Raw genomic sequence first — 22,956 nt, 5'->3', positions numbered from 1 at the left:
TTAACAATCGAAATATTGATACTAACTTCATATTTTAAAATGGAACGGCACACATTTATACAGCTGGCCTATAAGATCAACTGCGTTCAAGTTCAAATATGTAAGTATTTGCAAAATCGGACAATTACTTTTTGAGATATAAATAAGAACAGCATGCGCTGTTTTTCATGCCGCATGAGACGGCGTGAAGTCGAGCAAGGACATAGTGAGGTGCAAGCTGCTTCCTGGCCTTGATTCCAGCCACAGAACGGATACCAGGCATGTACTGTAAACATAATGTGATGTACCGTAACATACCCTGGGTGTGCAACGTTATTGTATGACTGGCGAACACACAAGGGAGTAATCTCCCTTGTATTGTTTTGTTTTGACATGTAATAGGTTGCGCTCAGTTTAGCGTTTTTTCTCACGGATGGGAATGGGAAGGATTTGGAAAGGAGGTCGGCCGTGGCCTATCACAAAGATACCTATCCGGTATTTGCCTAGTGTTGAACATGGTACACCATGAAAATCACTTTCAGGTTGGGCGAGGAAGGACTCGAACCCACGCTCTCCCTAATGCACGCTACTACATTAGCGCTGGAGCTCTGCGGAGATTAATGCGTGTAAAATAAAACACAAATAATAGTGTTGCTGCCATTTCATCAAGATCAGCTCTGAACATTTGCTTTTTTGAAGGAGCTCTTCCGGTGTTTTGTGTTTTGTTTATTTCTCAACTCATAGAGTAGTATGAACTGTACACTAAAACCAGTGACAATTACAGTTTTCGTTATGTTCCTTTCAAAGCAAAGTACTTATTTTATTTCTTTTAAACACATCAACTCTTTCTGTCCTGTCATGTGTTCGCCTGTCATACACACTTTGCAAACCCATCACATGTGTACGAGGTGCTTACATGCCTGGTATCTATTCTGTGGCTGAACTCACTCCCAGGAAACTGCTTGCGCCTCAATATGTCCTTACCCGACTTCACGCCGTCTGATGCGGCATGCAAAACAGCGCATGATGTTCTTATTTATATCTCAAAAAGTAATTGTCCGATTTTGAAAATACTAACGTATTTGAACTTGTACGCAGATGAGCTTTTCAATCAGCTGTATGAATTTGTGCCGTTCCATTTAAAAATATGGAGTTAGTATCAATATCTCGGTTGTTAATCACCCCATGAGACTAAGTAGCACGTTATTTTACAAGACCCGGCGTACCATTTACGAATATGAAAACATAATGCTGATATCTTTAATGGTTTAGAAGTTATTTTCGTGTAACATGTTAGGTGAATAACCCTGTATATATATACAACAAATTAACTAGAATGAAACAAGCGATAATTAATTAACACATAGCGAAATCAGATTATAGAATTGAATCAAACAATAATAATAGTTACAATAATAGCAATAATAATAATACAGGCATAATAATAATAATAATACAGATGAATACTTGTAACGGGATTTGAACCGTTACAAATAAATAAATAAATAAATAAATAAATAAATAAATAAATAAATAAATAAATAAATAAATAAATAAATAAATAAATAAATAAATAAATAAATAAATAAATAAATAATTTTCTTTTGCTAGTGGTTTTACGTCGCACCGACACAGATAGGTCTTATGGCGACGAATATAAATAAACAAATAATAATAAAATCATAACGAAGTTGTAGGATAAATAATTTAAAATAATTGTTTGAAAAGAGGACAGCCCTTCTTGTGTTAATGATCTTATATACTTACCTGAGTAAGTATATGGCCTCGTCACTTCCACATTTTTGGACGAACATTCTAGAAATGCAGATTTTAATTGCCTAATTTTGCACCCACTCATAAAGGTCGCTATTTCTCCTTGGCACCACCCAGAGCGCAGTAGCAGCCATATTAGCTACTCTATAGTCCTCTTTCTAGCTCGTTGTGCTGTCACTAGCCGGACCTATCCTACCCAGACCAATGGCCTCGTCACTAGCCGGACCTAACCTATCCAGACCAATGGTCTTGTCACTAGCCGGACCTAACCTATCCAGACCAATGGTCTTGTCACTAGCCGGACCCAAAGTGTCTGACATATCGCAAGAATCAGGCAAAGGCTTTAGAGGTGCTCAAGGGCAGGTGCGACATTTCAAGTTACTGGAATGAATTTAGCTGGACCACATACTTCAAAGGAATACGTCGTAATATCACTCAAAGTGTTCAAGGTACAATTAAGTGAACCCGTGAGGGATAAATTTCTTGTACAACTTTTAAATGCCCGGTCAAGAGGATTTCAAATTTAATGCCTACAGTTTCCTTCAGTTAGAATATAAGAGTTTTATATTATCTTTGAATTATCGCAGTAAATCTCACTCGTTAAAATCAGCATTTCAATAATATATATTTTGTTTAGTATGAAATAAATTAACTGTTTTTATTTCAATAGTAGATCAGATAACCTCACATTTTAATAGGGAAACCGAACGCCAATCTCCTTTCCCCAGAACCTATATGTTATGCTGTCAAAGTAAGCTTATTACCTCACATCCTAGAGATATTCAAGACTCTCATTCTATTATCGCTACATTGATTTGTAGCTGGCGCCCATGGGCATTTTATGACCACAGAACTCACTGCTCTTCTTCCCTACAGAATCCAAATTCTCTCACGAAGGATCTTCGAAAGAACTAATACCCCAGCATGATTCTGCCTTCTATATTCATGTTCAATAATTAACCTAATCACCAGAGAATGTTTTGAAGGTAGAACAACAGAATTCTTCAGTGTCTTCACCTTCTAGGATATGTGATTTCATGCACAGCATCCCTCTCGAATCCTGGAAGACAGTAAATCTTTTAGCATAGTATGTCCTGTATCTCCGGTAAAAGACTCCTTTTTGGATGGAGCGGAACATAATTATCTCGGCATTCCCATACTTTTCACTAGTTATCTGTTGATTTATAACCAAATTTTGTGACGCCCATCAACAGACAGGCCACAGTTCTTTTCAAAGTCAGGGCACCCTGTCCAAATAGCATCCAACACTCTTGCTACGGTTCGAACGAATTTAGTGTAGCTAGAAAATCTTGCAGATTAAGTTGCCAATGAAAATTGTGTTACTTCGGTAGCTTTTGCAGCAATCACAGTCTTTCTCTTTTGAACCCCTTCCATATTTTCCCTCTGATTAGTGTTAACATAGGGTGGTTTCTCAGTTGTGCTTCCTCATCGCCACTACCACCACTCTAAAATATGTAGTAAACAATGTTGCTAAGTCCAGTTTGGTGATTTATTGCACGTTCTCCTCAAGCATTCAGATTGCGGCATGCCCTTATTAATAGCCTAATCCTTGTCGTTACCGAGCTCGATAGCTGCAGTCGCTTAAGTGCGGCCAGTATCCAGTATTCGGGAGATCGTGGGTTCGAACCCCACTGTCGGCAGCCCTGAAGATGGTTTTCCGTGGTTTCCAATTTTTACACCAGGAAAATGCTGGGGCTGTACCTTAATTAAGGCCACGGCTGCTTCCTTCCCACTCCTAGCCCCTTCCTGCCCCATCGTCGCCATAAGACCTATCTGCGTCGGTGCGACGTAAAGCAAACAACAATCCTTGTCGTATCGATATCTGGTGATTTACATCTCCTACTTTCAAGATGGTGTGTTGGAGATAGTACCGAAAGTCAGCTAGCGAGAGCGTGGATTTAAGCCTGTGAGTCATGAGAAACGCTTGCGAAGAGCTTAGTAATACATCGAAAATAGGTCTGTTGGCCAGAAAATTTCGTTATAGTTAATCGCCGTGTAATTTTGAAAAGGATAATACATAATTATACAATTCGATATTCCCCTACTCCCAAGAAAATGTTTTAGTTTGTATATATCAACAACGTAAGAACTGCCATGTTTTGCCATACATGGGAGGCATGACCGTTGGCTTCAAGCAATAGCAACATAGGGCAGTGTACTGCTCCCTCAGCTAAATTAATTCCAGTAACTTGAAATGTCGCACCTGCTCATGAGCGATCTCTAGGGAGAGGGAGCAAGGGCACCTCTAAAGCCTTTGCCTGATTCTTGCGATAAGTCAGACACTTTATGACCACAGAACTCACTGCTCTTCTTCCCTACAGAATCCAAATTCTCTCCCCTAACCAGAGAATGTTTTGAAGGTAGAACAACAGTGTACCTGAATTCTTCAGTATCTTCACCTTCTAGGATATGCGATTTCATGCGCAGCATCCCTCTCGAATCCTGGAAGACAGTGAATCTTTAGCATAGTATGTTCTGTATCTCCGGTAAAAGAATCCTTTTGGATGGAGCGGAGCATTATTATCTCGGCGTTCCCATACTTTTCACTAGTTATCTGTTGATTTATAACCAGATTTTGTGACAGACCACAGTTCTTTCGAAAATAGCATTCAACACTCTTGCTACGGTTCGAACGGATTTAGTATAGCTAGAAAATCTTGCAGATTAAGTTGCCAATGAAAATTGTGTTACTTTGGTAGCTTTTGCAGCAATCACAGTCTTTCTTGTCTGCCTCTTAACTTCCACACCATCTACAGTAGGATTACTAACAGGCCATTCTTCTGCCGGACGAAAAAGCCAGGTGGGCCCTCTCACACCACCGGGATTCCAGACGTTGCAGTGGCATAAAAGGTCTGCAGGGTTAACACTGCCATGAACGTGGTGCCACTGGGAAGGTTGGTTAACTTTATGGATTTCCTTAATTCTATTGTCCACGAAGACAGTTCATTGCCTCGGATTGGTAAACCACGCCAGTATTCCTCAGTCCAAAAGTAGGTTTTTTCAACTTAACGTTCGAGTCCTTGCATTGCTAGAGAATAAGTTTGAACACCAGTGTAGGCACCCATCAACTCCAAGCGAGGTAGCGTCAGGGTCTTAGCTGGGGCCAGCCTCGACTTAGCCATGATCAAATTCACGTGAACAGCTCCCAGGCATTGCGTCCTCACAAAAATACAACAAGCAAACCCCATCTTGCTTGCATCACAAAACACATGCATTGTGCTTGATGAGTTTATGAAGGTTTTCCTCTGTATTTTACATTCATTCAAGTCCTAATCTGCATGATCCATCGACGGAACTCTTATGTAGCCTGTTCTATTAGGAAGAGGATCGTCCCAGCCAAGTTCACAATTCCATGATTTCTGAAGGCGTATCTTTAGAATGAAGCTGACTGGAGCAGTAAGCTAATGGGATAATAGACACGTTATGCCATTGACAGTAGGACAGAGTTGCGCTAGGGCTCCTGAGGTAAGTGGCCCCTATACATTGGTTATATGAGACTAACTTGAAGGACCTGGATCAGGGGGCTAATGCGATTGGGCTAATTCGGTGGCCGTATTTTCCTAACCGCCTGCCCTTCCCAACCTCAGTATTTGGTTGGATGATGTGAAAACAGTGGCATTTTCTTTCCCTGTATGTGTGCGGGTGGTGAAATACTGTCGCAATTGACGACTAGAACAGGAACTTCCCGTTAGAAGCGTGGGTGGCGGCTATAGGACCTACGACTAAGTCTGGCATCATTTTAGATGTTTAACTTTCCCTGGATAGGGAAACGAGGTTTTAACTGGGTGGTGGATTTTAACTCTTCTGACTCTAGAACAATCTTCTACTGCAATAACACGCAGTTTCCTATACACAGAAGGCGCTACCCACCCTTGTAGAGACAGTGTACTCGGGGACTGGACACTTCCCTCGAGTATAGTGTGCTATGGTGACAGGGGTGCTGCCCACCTGAAATTTTGGAAGCGAATTGCTAAGAGAGATCAGGAGATCAGAACATGTGAAGAGGATATTCGCTTGCTTTCTAAGAACGTTATGATATGGGATACCGACCGCCACGCGACTTCATGACCTGGTCATGCGATGTAAGCAATATCCTTGAACACAGCTGTCAGTAATAAAAGCCTGGTTAAGAAGATTATTACATTGTATGCTGTTAAAAGTAAGGGCCTGTTCGACCATCTGCTGGTAAACTGGCTGGCAACTGCGCGGGAAGTAAACTACCTGGGGGTGTAAATCAGCTGGTACTTTGGCTTGCGTGCAACCAACTCCGCGCAAACGCTAGGTAGCTACCTAGATCTAGACACCGATATACGGGGTTGGCTAGACTGATTTTCAGCGACTTCTCGCTTTCTAGTGAGGTGCTATCTATCGTTAGATGTATGAAGCTCATTTCGATTGTCTTACTTTCCTGTGCTTGCATCTGCTGATTAACACCAAAAGAATGGGAGTCTTAAGAGTTATGTACAACGATTTACCGTACGGTATGTCAAGCTTTCGTGATTTTAATCTATGAGCTTCAAAATCAATACCTAATTGCGATTAAAAGCTCGAAATTACATTTCCTTACGCCACTTATAAGCTGTCACGTAATGCAGTGTTTTGGAATGTATTCTCGTAGTAGATTGGTCAAGTCGCTCGCTCCGCAATAGAAGGTACCACACTCAGGTTCTCTTCGTCTTTCTAATTTATATTTAAACATTTATTTTCGTTCCCTGCCGTTGTTCTTAACTCTCTTTTACGCGCTGCCATGCACGTACACACACACACACACACACACACACATCTTCCTTATGGACTTGCATTTGAGCATTCTATTTGCAGGCTTCTGTGAATTGGTTATCTCCACGATTCTCAATTTACAATTAGCTCTGTGACCCCGTTTAGTTCCACATGCTTCCATTTATTGATAATGCATTCCATTCTAATGTTTAACTCTAGGAATACAAAGTTGGAAGATACGGTACTCTAAATGAAAAGAACCAATCGGGGTAAATATCCATTCATAGGAAGAGGAATTCGGCAATGGAATAGTTTCCAATTTCCTTGAGATCATTTACGAGAAGACTAGGTAAACAACTATACGGAATCTGCTATCTGGGCGTCATTCCTGTATGCCATATGTTTTTTTTTTTTTTGCTAGTTGCTTTACGTCGCACCGACATAGATAGGTCTTATGGCGACGATGGGAAAGGAAAGGGCTAGGAGTGGGAAGGAAGCGGCCGAGGTCTTAATTAAGGAGTGAAAATGGGAAACCACGGAAAACCATGCCATATGGTTTACTACTACAATGATGATTGGAATTAATCATCATCATCATCATCATCATCTGTTTACCCTCCAGGGTCGGCTTTTCCCTCGGACACAGCGAGGGATCCCACCTCTACCGCCTCAAGGGCAGTGTCCTGGAGCTTCAGACTCTTGGTCGGGGATACAACTGGGGAGAATGACCAGTAGCTCGCCCAGGCGGCCTCACCTGCTATGCTGAACAGGGGCCTGGTGGAGGGATGGGTAGATGGGAAGGGATAGGCAAGGAAGAGGGAAGGAAGCGGCCGTGGCCTTATGTTAGGCACCATCCCGGCATTCGCCTGGAGGAGAAGTGGGAAACCACGGAAAACCACTTCCAGGATGGCTGAGGTGGGAATCGAACCCACCTCTACTCAGTTGACCTCCCGAGGCTGAGTGGACCCCGTTCCAGCCCTCATACCACTTTTCAAATTTTCGTGGCAGAGCCGGGAATCGAACCCGGGCCTCTGGGGGTAGCAGCTAATCACACTAACCACTACACCACAGAGGCGGACATTAATCACAACACCATTTTCTATAAGTAGCACATATATAAAGCATTTTCCTACTAGACAATATTGTGATTACACATTTAAATGAAATATATTATTAACAAAAAGAATGTATGAAATGAGGCATACAGATGTATGCAACACTAATAATGAAAACAAAAGATACTTGATGCAAGGAAGACTGGAACTTGTGTACGTAACATTACAAAGCGAGTGCGCTAGCCATTACGCTACGAGAACCGAGAACACTGGGACCAACTCAGGTACATATACTAACTTATACCCGGTGTCTACAAACTAAATTAGAAAATGAAAGTTCATTTGAGATGATTTCCAAATATGTTTTGACTAGCTGATGTACCCGTGCTTCGCTACAGAATTCTACATTGCATACAGAATTCTAGGTTAGGTAGTATACACGTTGTGAGGAAGATTGTATTAAATTGCACAGCTCTTACTGTTACCCTAGAAACGCGACGGGAAAGTCACAAAACGTCATTTCTCATATGAAGACTGGGTTAGGGAATTTTCAATGTAATGGTAGGCCCGCTTGCCTTCCATCAGTCACAATCAGGCTGAGGAATTTTCATTATAATGGCAGACACCGACTCTCCGCCTGCCTTTTTCAGTCCTCAGAAAGACAGTCTTAGTGGTTTTCCCAACTGAAATGAACATAGGTTATTACAATGAAGTCAGTAGGAATGGCGCGATTAAAAGCAATGTTTTCATATGAAATACTCGATTAAATTAAAAACCACACATTTTCTCACTTTTAACAAACAGTCAAAAGTTCTAGAGCTGGAATGACCAAGCCGCAGACAGGCGTTGATCTTCGTATTTCTTCGGTGGGTGTGTGTGTGTGTGTGTCCAATAGTAGAGAGTTCTAGGGAAAAAAACTATGCTCTTTTACTAATCTATTTCCTAGTAGTACCCGAAGTGTCGGAAAATCTCAATTCACTACACTGGCGGTGGAAAAATCTATCTGAGGCAAATTTTTCCTCCAAACTAGAGGAGAAACACCCTCTTCGCTGCTAATATGTAGTATAATTTATGTAGAATTTAATAAAAGTGAAGTGGAAGACGCTTTTCTTAAGAAATGTCTCTTTTCAGAGTTGAATTTCGAGTTATTTAGTGAATTGTGGTGCTATAATTTGGAATAGGCCTAGATTGTAATTCTATAGCAGGTCATACCGTACCTTTTTTTTTTTGCTACTGGCTTTACGTCGCACCGACACAGGTAGGTCTTATGGCGACGATGGGACAGAAAAGGGCTAGGACTGGGAAGGAAGCGGCCGTGGCCTTAATTAAGGTACAGCCCCAGCATTTGCCTTGTGTGAAAATGGGAAACCACGGAAAACCGTCTTCAGGGCTGCCGACTATAGGATTCGAACCTACTATCTCCCGAATACTGGATACTGGCCGCACTTAAGCGACTGCAGCTATCGAGCTCGGTAGGTCATACCGTACTACTACTACTACTACTACTACTACTACATTTTTGCTACTTGCTTTACGTCGCACCGACACAAATAGGTCTTATGGCGACGACTACTACTACTACTACAACTAAGTGAGCCTCTGTCTTAAGTATGCACACTGCTCTTTCAAAACAGCGCGTCAAAATAGGGATCGAATAGCTGGAATACTATGATGAACCAGTGTGTTCGCACCAGCAGTATCAGAAAATGTATGGACCAGAGGAATGGCATGCTAAAGAAGAAAGTTTTCTAACTCCCCAGCTATTTTCCATCAATATTCAGTCAGGCTGTTATACTCGGTACGCAGCAATAATCCCATCTATGGGAGTTGAGTGGCAGTATAAGAGACAAAGAACATCACAACAAACAATGGTTAATGTAATGTTATTGTTGATCAATGTTATGCGCTTTCGATATTTTCTTCCGACTCTGAAATACCACTCTTATCATAGTCGGTGCGGTAAAACTGAATAAAACATAAAGTTTAATTGTATTCTCTATAACTTTTGTTATGTAGTACTGTTCGGTAGGATCAATAACATAGGTATTAGAAATTAAATTTCAGGCGCCTTCCCATAAACTACAATTTCATTCAGGGTGAATAAAATTGTTTATAGCTTATAGCTTCTTTTTCCCCTACTCCACATACCGATTTTCATTAAATTCTGTTAACCCATTTTCTCGTGGGTCGACATTGATATGGACTTAACAACAAAAATACAAATTCATGAATATCTGTATTATCATTGCCGGTACGGTAAATATGTATAAGATTTAAATGATCAGAAACTTAATTCTATATATCTTTAGTTACGTAGAATTTATCGATAGGACCACTAATAATATATTTGAGAATTAATTTTTGGCCTTCTCCTAAACTACCATCTTACTCAGCGTGAAAAACGTGATTTATTGTCTAGATTATAGTGGCTCATCCCCCGACTTTACATACCGATTTTTATTAAAGTCTCTTCAGCCGTTTTCTCGTGGAATACATACATACATACATACATACATACATACATACATACATACATACATACATACATACATACATACATACATACATACATACATACATACATACATACATACATACATACATACATACATACATACATACATACATACATACATACATACATACATACATACATACATACATACATACATACATACATACATACATACATACTGTGACAGTTTCAATAGGCCGGATGGCTTGAATATGTGGATGGAGTGGCATATCTTCGAACTAGTACTCTTTGGAGTCTCAATGAATTCACCTGTGAGCATAATAATTTTCGAATTAATGGTTTAAGCTATAAAACTGTATTTGGATGTCAACGACTAGGAGTAACCACCCAAGAAAGAAAAGAATAAAGAAAGAAAGAAAAAGAAAAACAGAGCGCGCATCGCTAGCATTCGAGAAACTGAGTTTCACACCGGTCATAACAAACCATATGAACGATTTGTGATACTATCAGAATAGCATGATAGAAAATTAATGTGTATGTCAAAAATAACGATAATAATAATAACGCTCCTGAACATTAGTTTACAAATGAAACCAGTGTGGAAAATTATTATTATTGCTAATTTGACTAGAGTTCCGGCTCGAACGCGCGTGCGTGGTGAATCAAGGAGTCCAGCCGGTCAGCTGTGAAGAGAAGTAGGTTATTGGGTTAGTGTGTATGCCAGTCGCCGGACTTCAGTGGAGTTTGACACGCTGTTGAGATAAGTCCTTGGTTCGAGAGCGGACGGCGATAATTAAAGATTGAATTGTGGAAGTTGGATTGTATTAACTTAGTTGGGCCATTCAAATATACTACTCAGAATATTATTCTTGTCAACTTTCAGCCTGAAATTCAAGAGGATAGTGATGAATATCATCATGGTTTTGTCACATACTACTATATGTGTTGGTGCTGAAATGGAAGCTTAAACCCATGTGACCAGCTGACAGGCAACAGGATGAGAGGAAGGCACCTATGACTATATTATTCCTGAGGACGACCAGTTATTCGACATCGTGAAGACGCCTTAAAGCTAAGTCGACACAATTGTCTAAGATAATCTGTTTGGTAGAAGTGTAGTTACGTAGTAGTAATTAGTAAATGGTCTGGCAGTATATTTTAGTTATGTTGTTGTAGTACTTTACCATATTATAAAGACAGTAGAAAATCTTCATATTTATTCTTGTCAGATAATAACGTGATATTGGAACGGCGTACACGGCTTATGTGTTATAGTGTGTCAGGTAGTGACAATTCTCGGAGTGTATCTTTCAGCTTTATTATAGCCACAATTGGTGGGAATAATTTTAGAGCATTCGTTTATGTAGAATAGATGTTTCTGGATGTACAGTCATCGTGCAGAGATGAGATATAACCGTGCATGGTATTTATTGGGTGTATCATCGTAAAATATTGGAACTTAAAGTCTTAAAAGAGGAATGATTCCGTTATTTTGGATCAGAACCCGTGTAGATAATCCTACGGAACAAAGATAGTTGAATCCAGATATGAGAACCGGTAGGTGGATTGAATCTTCGAGAATTATACATGCGTAGAACTTGTTATGTGATGTTAGATTGAGTTTGTGATATCCCGGGGTGGATCACAAATGTATAATTGTATAGTAGGAATCGTTACTGGAGATTTTGCTACGGTTAATGTCATAATTTAGTCTTCGAGAGAAGTGATTTTGTAATGAATAAGCGAAGTAACTCTTCGAGAGTAGAATCACGCCATATAGTTATTGAGGCAAGTGATAAGTAGATAGTGGATTATGATAGATATTTGCGTGATTTAGGATATGGAACCTACGTATGTTTGAATTTGTGTACGTTTTCGAAGAGGTAATCTTAATTAGATTTATTCCGAGTTTTCTATAGTTCACGACTTTAATGTTCACGATAATTTACAATGGTTCTAGAACACCATTCGAGACTTTGCCTGAACTCGAGATTTCCAGAATATTCGAGGATTTTCATCCAGGTCATCGGATTAAACTTTAGAAATTTCACGATACCTTCAGCTATGATAAACTTATACAATGACACTCCGACAATATGATCAAATTATTCAGTAATACTCCGACAATATGATCGTCTTTATGTAGCCACATGTGTAGATAATGTAATATAGGGTGTAAATAGTAGCGTATTTTTGTATTATTGTATGGTTATGGTGTTTTGGAGTTGATTTTTTTGTCTCAGATATTGTTACACGATGCGGATGATGTTAATGTCTTCGTTATTTGCATTTAGTAGTTGTGATATGGCATTGAAGAAATTGAATTTTGAGTTAGGCAGACCATTTTAAATGCGTATTGCATTTTCAGACTTCAGTAATTTATCTATTTAATTTTGTTAATCCAGTAAGTGACTGGTAATGGAACAGATTATTATTTCATTGAACCGACTCAGTTTTAAACTGAAATTGAAGCATCAAATTATGTAATTGTAAAGAATCGTAAATTTTTGAATCGATAAGTGGAAACTTAATGGGGTTTTGTGCAAAAGTTAATTCAATTTTTTTCTTTTAATATTTCAGAGCTGATCGTCTGAATCCAGAACTTTCAATTAATCAAACGGAATCTGTTTATCTGATCAAAATATTAAATGAATATGTAATTACGATTTGCTAGGACAAGATAGGGTATGAAATCATGTACCACCCCATTTGATTATTTCTTTTGTACTTCAAGAGATACATATTTTAATTCGTTAACGATCATTCACATCATCACAAGTTAGGAGGATGACAATTTGAGAGTATTGTGATTAATAAACCATGCCATATGTTAATTTTCTTCTGTATTTTATTTGTTATATGCCACAATTCCGTCATTTCCTATGCATGCCACATCCTTCGATTAGTTATATGTGCGTCTAATTTATGAACTGAGCACACCTGAGGTGTCTCGGTGTTCTCCGACTGTAGCTGTACGGTTGCAATACATACATACATACATACAGGCAGACATAAATTACGGAAAAGTAAAAAGTGCATTTTCTTATTACTGCGTACATGATCGATACAGAAATACCATTATTTTCCAAGTCTGAGCAATGTACAGACGAAACGCTTACTTTATATATATATAGATGACGGATAAGCATGAGCACGTTTAAAAGTGCAGACCCCCCACTTAGAGATTCACTATTTCTAAAGGGTATATCATATTAACAAACGGTTTGCGCCATCAGACGCCTCTTGTTTCCTTCTACATGTTTGTTTCTAAACCATTTTATCGTATTTCCAATATTTATGGGTTAAATTGAGTTGAAAAAATGAATAGGGTAAAATTTGGGTACAATTTTAACGCTTTATATTACTTTTTGCATTAAGTATAAGCTAGAATCATGAAATTTGGTCCACATATGGCTTTCGATTGTACCAATGTGCGCACCAAACTTGAAGACTATCTTTCCTATAAGTGTGTCAAACATTGAAATATAGTGTAAAAATCACCAAATTTACGAACAATCCCGAAATACGGCCAAATCTAACGTATAAGAGTGAGTGAGAGAGAGAGAGAGAGAGAGATACGACGAAAAGTCATAGGACCAAAGTTGTAGATCATTCCAAATTGAACCGAGATTGCGCCATCCGTTTTGTGATACGACTTACCGTTTAGAAAACAAAATACCTCAGAACGAATGTCTGCAGTCAATTGCCTCCATATTTCGATATCTTTGGGGATAAAAAGTAAAAAATCTGAACATCTTATAATTTTTCGGTCGGTTAGAGGCTGAAAGCTATAATTTCGCCAAATTTCCATTCTCTAACTCGTCTGGCAGCTTGTACCGCCTTCTTGATTTGGAGGGAAGGAGGATAAAAATTAGGAAATTCCTGAAACATTTTTAAATCCACGAAACTTATAGGTTGTCGCTTTGGATAAATTATACAAATACGTTCTTGTGCTGAGCCAAAATTTGAAGCCCCAGCGTGTCCCCTTGAGGGAATTTTGAGAATTTTCTATTTTTCTAGGGAAGGGGCCATCAGCTTCTCCGGTACCAAGTTTCAAGTTTCTCTGATTTCTGGAAGTGCCTCATTAATTCACATCTATTTTCATTTTTATATATTTATATATACATCGCTCCAGACCGACTAGCTTTTATATTATACGAGCTGAAGTACCCGTGCTTCGCAACGGGACATAAATGAATTACAATGTGAAGGTGATAGTTAAAATAATAATGAAGAGTAAAATAAAAGTCTGATAGGATTAAAAATAATTGTAATAGGTATGTGATTGCCTGTGAGTTCACCATGTAATGAATTCGAATTAAATGGCTATTTAGTCTTGGCACTGGGAGGCCGGCAAACATAGGGGCCATATATTGAACCGTACTGTTCATGTGAAATTTGATGATATTTAACGCAATAATTGTAATGTTGCGCAATATGACGCTATGGTAATTGGCGCGAAGTCAGGTTGGAGGCAGGATCTGAGACGCTAGCCTTATTTACGGGCGTGGCACTGTGTGGGTGAAACAGAAAATGTGTTAGAGTAAGAGAGAGGTGTGTGGAGTTTGTTTTGGGAAGCCCTTTGCCACATTAATCTACACTAATATTATGAAGAGGAAAATTTTGCTTGTTTGTAACGAATAGACTCAAAAACTACTGAACCGATTTTAAAAATTTCTTCGCCTATAGAAAGCTACATTGCGAGTGAGTAACATGGCTGTATTTTATTTTCAAAACAATTCGAAGTGGGAGGGCGCTGGGGGGGGGGCAGATATAAAAATAATAGGCTAATATATGCAAAATATCGAATTTGTCGTATAAGGACGAGACAAAGCTCAATTTAATCCTCTTGACGCAAAGAACAAAACTCGGTAAGTCCTACGGGCCCGCAAACCATGTTTTAAGGCCCTAAAACCAACCGTTACGGAGATATTGGCACCACTCTACCCCTGCTATAGAAATCGGATAAAGTAATGAACTGTCGTAACCATGGCAACGTCTGCTCCAGGATTCTACAGCAGCAAAATTATCTACAATAAATTCTAACAATATTTCATTGAATGATATATTAATGGTTGGAACGACAATAAAACAGGATCTTTACTCTATCATTCTAAGGTTTAGAATGCATACTTTTGCCTTCACCGCAGATACTGCTAAAATGTATAGGCAAGTCATGGTTCATGCAGATGATAGGAAACTTCAGCGGATTATCTGGAGGGAATCACCTAGGGACCCACCCTCTCACTATGAACTTGCAACTGTAACATATGGTACAGCATCAGCACGCTTCCTAGCTACCAGATGCCTGCAGAAACTCGCTGAAGATGAAGAATCGAGGTTCCCCAGAGCAGCACAAGTTGTTCGCAGAGATTTTTATGTTGATCTATTAAGCGGCTGTGACGATATCCAGGATGCTCTTCAGTTGCAGTCTGAAATTATTAATTTACTAGAGAATGGAGGATTTCACCTCAGGAAATGGTGTTCAAACCACTCAGCATTACTGGAAGCAGTTTCAGAAGAATCCCAGCTGCCTTTAAGTCTTGACGAAGGCACTAGCGTGAAATCTTTAGGCCTATTATGGCATCCAGTTACTGATCATTTTCTCATTTGTGGCAATCTGTATTCAGACAGTCCATATCATGCTGATACTCATGTAACTAAACGAAAGGTCTTATCTGTTATTGCATCAATATTTGATCCACTTGGCTTGGTCAGTCCTTTGGTAATTTCTTACAAGATTTTTATGCAGAAACTTTGGATAGTCAATCTGAACTGGGATGACAGACTACCATCTCAACTAATCAGAGAATGGGAAGAACTTAACTTTAAGCCACAGACAGTAAGAGAACTTTATATTGAGCGGTTAGTCACATGTAAGGGACCCCCTGCAGATAAACAAATTCATGGTTTTTCTGATGCTTCAAAACAAGCTTATGGAGCTTGTCTTTATGTACGGTCTGTCGACAAAGGGGAACAGACCTGTGTCAGATTATTATATTCTAAATCCAGAGTAGTACCGGTGAAGAAACTGACACTACCAAGACTTGAAATGTGTGGAGCGCTACTACTTGCCCGATTACTCCACAAGACCCTACCATCTTTGTCTCTGCCAGTCAGCAAGTTGTACCTGTGGACGGACTCCACCATTGTCTTAGCCTGGATCGCATCTCCTGCTACTCGCTGGAAAACATTTGTGGCCAACCGAGTCTCTTCACTTCAAGAATACTCTCACAAGGCAAAATGGAGACATGTTCCGACCAGTTGCAATACAGCAGATTTAATATCCAGAGGTGTTGCTCCAGGACAACTACGAGGTATGAACCTGTGGTGGCACGGACCATCCTGGTTAATTGTGCCCACTGAATCATGGCCAGACACAATCTCGGCCCATGCAGTAGAGGAACTACCTGAGTCACGAAGCACACTTCCTGTAGTCATGTTGATAGGTACAAATTGGCATGAACTTATGCTGAAGTACTCGTCAATGTCCCGACTGACTCGAGTTACTGCATATTGTTGGCGATTTATTCACAATAGTGCCTATCCTCAAGACAAGAGGTTAGGGATATTAAGTGCACAAGAGCTGCAGATGGCCTTGCACTCCTGTATCAAAATTGCACAACAAGTGTGTTATACTCAAGAGATAGGCAGTCTCAACTCTAAATGCAACATGTCAAGGAAGAGTAAAATTGCAGATTTACACCCTTTCTTAGATGATAAGGGAATGCTAAAGGTAGAAGGAAGACTATTAAATTCAAAACTACCTCATGACACTAAGCACCAGCTTTTCCTTCCTCCCCAGAATGCTCTCACAAACCTTGTTGTGATGGCAGAACACATTAGGCTTTTACATGCAGGTGCTCAATTAGTAATTGCATCATTAAGAGAAAGATTCTGGATTCCCACGGCTAGGGCAGTTGTTCGAAGAGTCATCCACAAGTGCCTGACCTGTTTTAGATTCAAGGCGTCAACAGCTGAACAGTTGATGGGACAGCTCCCTGTGACCAGAATGCAACAGAGTCGCCCATTTCTTAATGTAGTAACTGATTATGCTGGTCCTTTCTTCGTCAAGAGGGGAAATGTAAGAAGTAAACAGACAACTAAGAGCTACGTTGCATTGTTGATCTGTCTGACTACCAAGGCTCTTCACCTGGAGGTGGTGAGTGACCTCTCTACTGATGCCTTTATGGCAGCCCTGAGGAGATTCATAGTTCGACGTGGGAAATGCTCCATCATCTATAGTGATAATGGGACTAACTTCATTGGTGCCAACAGAAGGATGCAGGATCTACGAGAACTATTCCTTTCAACCAGCTTTTGTGAAGAGATAAGGAATTCATTAGCGATGGAAGGCATCACGTGGCACGTTATACCTCCCAGCTCTCCACACTTTGGCGGACTGTGGGAACTACTGACATTTGAGGAGCTATGTACCCTTACTGCACAGATGGAAGCTGTCTTAATTCTCGCCTCCTATCTGCCTTACCCAATGACCCCAGTGACCTTAATTATTTATTACCTGCTCACTTCCTAATTGGTGCCCCCCCTTACAACCATTCCTGAGCCTGACATTACTGACCTGCCCATCAACAGATTGTCTTGATGGCAGCGTATCCAGGCAATGCAGCAGCAGTTGTGGAAGAGGTGGTCTGCCGATTACCTGAACTCACTGCAGCAGAGGAAGAAATGGACATGTCTCAAGGAGAACCTAGCTACTGGAACAGTTGTTCTTCTGAAGGAGGACAACCTTCCTCCTCTCTATTGGAAGTTGGCTGTGGTGGAGACTGTTCACCCTGGGAAGGATGGACATGGACGAGTGGCTACCATCAGAACAACCAGTGGTCTTGTTAAACGACCTGTATAGAAATTAATGCCATTACCTATTGAACACTAAACAGGATCGTTGTGGCTAAAACATAATGTGTTTCATGTGAATATTTGTTTCTTTTGTTCATTTCAGGGTGTAATTATGGTGTTGTGTGTGTGATTTGAACTGATAACTCTATAGTGTGAATTATTTCTTAATTTCATACTGCATAATAATGGATGAGGACGCAGTCAAACTACTTAGTACCTTCTGTTAACAGTGTGTAAATATTTTGTTGATTGTGTTTCTGTTTTACTTATGTTTATATGTATATTTTGTTGAATGATCAACTCATTTTGGTTACTGAACATGAACTCTATATGTCAGTGCCTGCGTGATGCTTGAATTGAACTGAACTCTCATGAGGGCATATCAGGCAATTTAATTCGGTTAAATCATGGTGATTCAACAGTGGGGAGCATGTTCCGGCCTAGCTATGGCTAGACCACCTAGTTGCTCGCTACCACTTTAGGACAGACAGCAGCACCCTTCAGTGTGTATTTATTTTGAAGGTGTGGATGGAAGGGGAATGAGAGACTTATGCTTGGGTGCCTCGAGCATGAGGAGACGGTAACATGTGACTGACCGTTATCGAGGGCACCTGCCCATCAATACCCAGTATTATGTATTATAATGTGTTATATAAGTGTCATAAGTGTAATAAATGTTGTTATTTAATCAAGTGAGTCATTTACGTTCAAAACACCAAGGTTTCACACGCTTCTCTGTATGTATTATAGGTGTGGTTTTGAACAGTCCTCAAGTTTTCAAAGGAAGTAGGACCGCGTAACAGACGTAAATAGTAGCACTCGAAGTTTGCAGGGTGCACTGTGTACACACGGCCCAGTGCATCGGAGTACTTTACATCTGGTTGATTCTCCATTGGTGTCCCGATACGGCGACGTTAGAACTTTTTCTCGAAGCATTCCATGTGAAGTAATGGAGTACTTCGTTGTAAAGTAGGGCCCTCGCAAGTTCATGGTCTGCGCATATCTTAAAAATGCAGTTAACGTTGTACCTTTTGGATTTTGTAAAACTTCATGCTTATTGTTTTCACTGAAGTAAACCCTCTGGAAGTTTTCTAAGTGAACACTCAGATGGGTAACAGTGAGATGTCTTTCGTGAACCAAAAACCCAAAGATGCTGCCTCATTAGAACTCAAGTAACGTCCTGATTGGTAAAGAGATACTTCATCTCGTCTATTATCTGGCACAGCTTCCATACCAGATTGAATACAGCTTGGTCGGTTACCTTGAAAACATATTTTCGGATGTACTTTATGCTCTTAACAGAATTGCAATACTCCACATTGATATGGGCTTTGAATATCTTAGTTATTATTTGTTTTTTTTTGCTAGGGGCTTTACGTCGCACCGACACAGATAGGTCTTATGGCGACGATGGGATAGGAAAGGCCTAGGAGTTGGAAGGAAGCGGCCGTGGCCTTAATTAAGGTACAGCCCCAGCATTTGCCTGGTGTGAAAATGGGAAACCACGGAAAACCATATTCAGGGCTGCCGATAGTGGGATTCGAACCTACTATCTCCCGGATGCAAGCTCACAGCCGCGCGCCTCTACGCGCACGGCCAACTCGCCCGGTAATATCTTAGTTAAACAGGGTTGCATGGCACAATCGAACTGTTGTCAATATCAACGGGTCCTCGACCTGTTACGTTAATTTCAACAGTATGCACACCGTGAATTGTAGAACGCTTTCTGTACAAAGGGTATCCATTGTCACTGGTTTGTGTTTCGGTTAGTGACTGTCTGGTATACTTCATCGTACACTTCCCATTTTTCATGCGTGGTGACCTAGAGTTGATAGCACCGCAAGGACCATGCACCATATGTTTGACCACCAAGTCATGAAGGAGGGGGTCAGAAGTGTTATCTGGTATCTCAGCTTTGACGACATCATCGATTTCTTGTGGCTGGATCTTATCAATCAGCCATAGAAGCACGTGAATATGTGGGAGTCCACGTTTCTGCCATTCAACAGTGTACATCCAGCATCTGACAGCACCAAAGATTTGTCCTTTGTTCATTACAGCAACATAAATTTTAACTTTTTGTTTGAATACTCTTGCCACTATGTCATGTCTGTCAATTGCCTTCTGACCTGGAAGTAGCTCTCGAACGATTTCCTCCCACTGAGGATTGCATGTCATTGTTGTAAACAGATCAGGACGACCATAGTTCCTAACATACGTCAGAGCATCTTGTGCTCGTTCACTAAGGTAGCGTGGTGAGCCAACAAAGCTTGAAGGCAGGATCACTACTTGACCAACATCATTTGCGCGTAGAGTCTCTTCGTTGGCAACAGCATAGGTGTACATAATGCTCAGCACGCAACTTCTCCTGGTTTAACTTAATGAACAGTAATCTCTCGGTTTCAGTTTTTGCGTACTTGTCGACAATAAACTGGTTGAGAAGTTGTCTGTAGCGAATAGTGACGTTAAAATTATTTTTGCGAACCATTATTAAGTAAGAATGAAAATGCATTGCAGTCACTTTCTGAGTTAATGTAAGATTAGTTGTAGGATTAATTTGTTGGATGTTGAAATAGTAACCTTCTTGACTACTCCAGAATATGAGAGGGTATTGCAGAGCGTCATAGAAGCGATGAGTTTCAGATACTCTCACCAAAGTGTCCTCTATTTTGCGCAGGGGAATGTCTGGCTCCTGAAACTCAAATCCAACAATGACCACTGCAACTTCATCGACATTTGGAGCGTTAAATCGTCGCTCGTGCTCACCGGCTGGCCGGTGGTCAGCGCGGATAATTACTTTGAAATCATCAGAGGGCCACTGATCTAGTGCTGTTTTGAAGGACCTGATTAAATGATTATTGTCATGAAGCATGCGTTGAAGGCTTTGTACTGTGTTTTGGGATACGCCAGGAATATAATCACAACGTCTTGAAGCCTCAGCCTGATGATTACCCATAAAATACTTGAAGAAAACTATAAGGCTGATCAGTTTGGGTGAGTAATGAGCCAATTCTATGTTAGATTTGCCCAGTGGCGGCTCGTGACGAAATTTTTAGGTGGTTCACAACAACATTTTTGTTCATGCCTTAAGTCAGCAAAAAAGTAAGATAGGTACATAAATAACTAAAAGTTACTTGTACGGTTCCTTTTTCACAAAAAAGTAATGTGGTAGAACCCCTGTAACCGAGGAAAAATTGTATTCTAGACTAATCTGTTAGTGTACAACAAAAGTAAAATTCATAACTTTACTACACTGCGAATATTGAAGGATGCGAACACTATTCTTGGTTTTTAAATAGGATGCAGTTCACCTGGGTGTTAGTGTAGAACAAAACTAAACCCCATGGCCTACCAAGCGACCTCTGGTCAGCCCGGTGGCCTGCAGATTATGAGGTGTCGTGTGGTTAGCACGACGAATCCTCTCGGCCGTTATTCTTGGCTTTCTAGACCGGGGCCGCCATCTCACCGTCAGATAGCTCCTCAATTGTAATCACATAGGCTGAGTGGATCTCAAACCAGCCCTCAAATCCAGGTGAAAGCCCCTGACCTGGCTGAGAATCGAACCCCGGGCATCCGGGTAAGAGGCAGGCATACTACTCCTACACCACGGGGCCGGCTGTGTCAGTGTAGAACAAAAGTAAAATTCATAATAACTTTACTGCACTGCGAACATTGAAGGATGCGAGCATTATTCTTGGTTTTTAAATAGGACGAAGTTCACCTGGGTATGATGAGAAGCATAGAAATAATGTGCAGGTACTACATTTACTGGTCGATTTTTTAAAATAATTGTTTCCGAATTGACCCCAATAGTCTCCACATTATCTCGGTTAATCAGGGTACTACTGTATCAAATGTTAATTAATCTCGTCTTGGAAATTATAGACAACACTAGCATAGGGAATTCAGTACTCGCGTTTCTGTGTGCATGGGAATTTTCATGTTTATTTATTTTTGCACTCAAATGAGCAAGGTCTGTGCACCCAGCTGAAATCCATACACTTCTTTCTTTGGTGAACAATGAACAGGGCAAACAAAAAAGCGCATTCCTAGATCTATATCCACAGAGCCACTTGCGTGTTCCGTACACTTCTCTCTTAAAACAGGCCTATACTCGCGTTTGTCAGTTTTTGCAACTTTTTCGATAAACAAATCTGGTCTGTCCGCTTCAAGCCTTTTAATTTTAAACTTATCCTGATAGGTTAATATTTCGCTGGTTAAAATTACCTGAATTCATTTCCTCTTACACAAAGAATACCATAGTTACAAACCATACAAACAGAGAAGCAAAACACAACACTCAAATAAATTTCACTTGAAAAGATTTTCCAGTCACAAGGCAAAGCCAACTTCTTCCCGCGATTACGAACACCTGTTCACAACGAGCTAGAAAATGCCTATTCAAAATTACTAGCGAAATCTTCCGGTAATGCAATGCAATAGTAGCTCGTGGGAGGCTGTGGCTAACCGTAATAGGGAGGTGGTGGACCCTTGTGGTCATCTGTAATACTGCCACTGGTTTGAGGGTGGCTCTAGACGGCAAGACACGTACCTTACCGTGCTCTACGCTAATGGGAATATCAGTGCATAAACCATGACGACATTTGCTTTGCGCATGCGTATAGTCTTCAGCACAATAGCGCATTATCCAGTGTGCTCGCTGCAGTATCAGTCAAAACGAACAACTAACCAGTGACTGGACGTAGCGTCTTACGACGATGTCCAAAAACTAACCAATAAGAAGAAGAAGAAAACGAACAACTGTGGGTGTAACGGAGCTTCGATATAAGTTGAATGCTTTCTATCGATTGTCGAAATCAGGTCGAAAGAAAGGAACATTTTAAATTATCTATGGGGCCGATGACCTCGATGTTAGGCCCCTTTAAACAACAAGCAAGCACAAGCAAGCAAATTATCTATGAATGCGTAAATATGTATTAAAACTGGGTGTTCACGTGCTCATGTGCTCCTACGAGCCCACCGCCACTGGATTTGCCCCTGGACAGTAAACGTTGTGAGGTAGTCATGTGATATGACCTGACCAGAAGTACCAAATGAGGTCATTTGGAAACA

Source organism: Anabrus simplex, chromosome 1 (assembly GCF_040414725.1).
Source record: "Anabrus simplex isolate iqAnaSimp1 chromosome 1, ASM4041472v1, whole genome shotgun sequence".
Classification (NCBI taxonomy): Eukaryota; Metazoa; Arthropoda; class Insecta; order Orthoptera; family Tettigoniidae; genus Anabrus; species Anabrus simplex.
Note: the sequence above shows the minus strand (reverse complement) of the source record.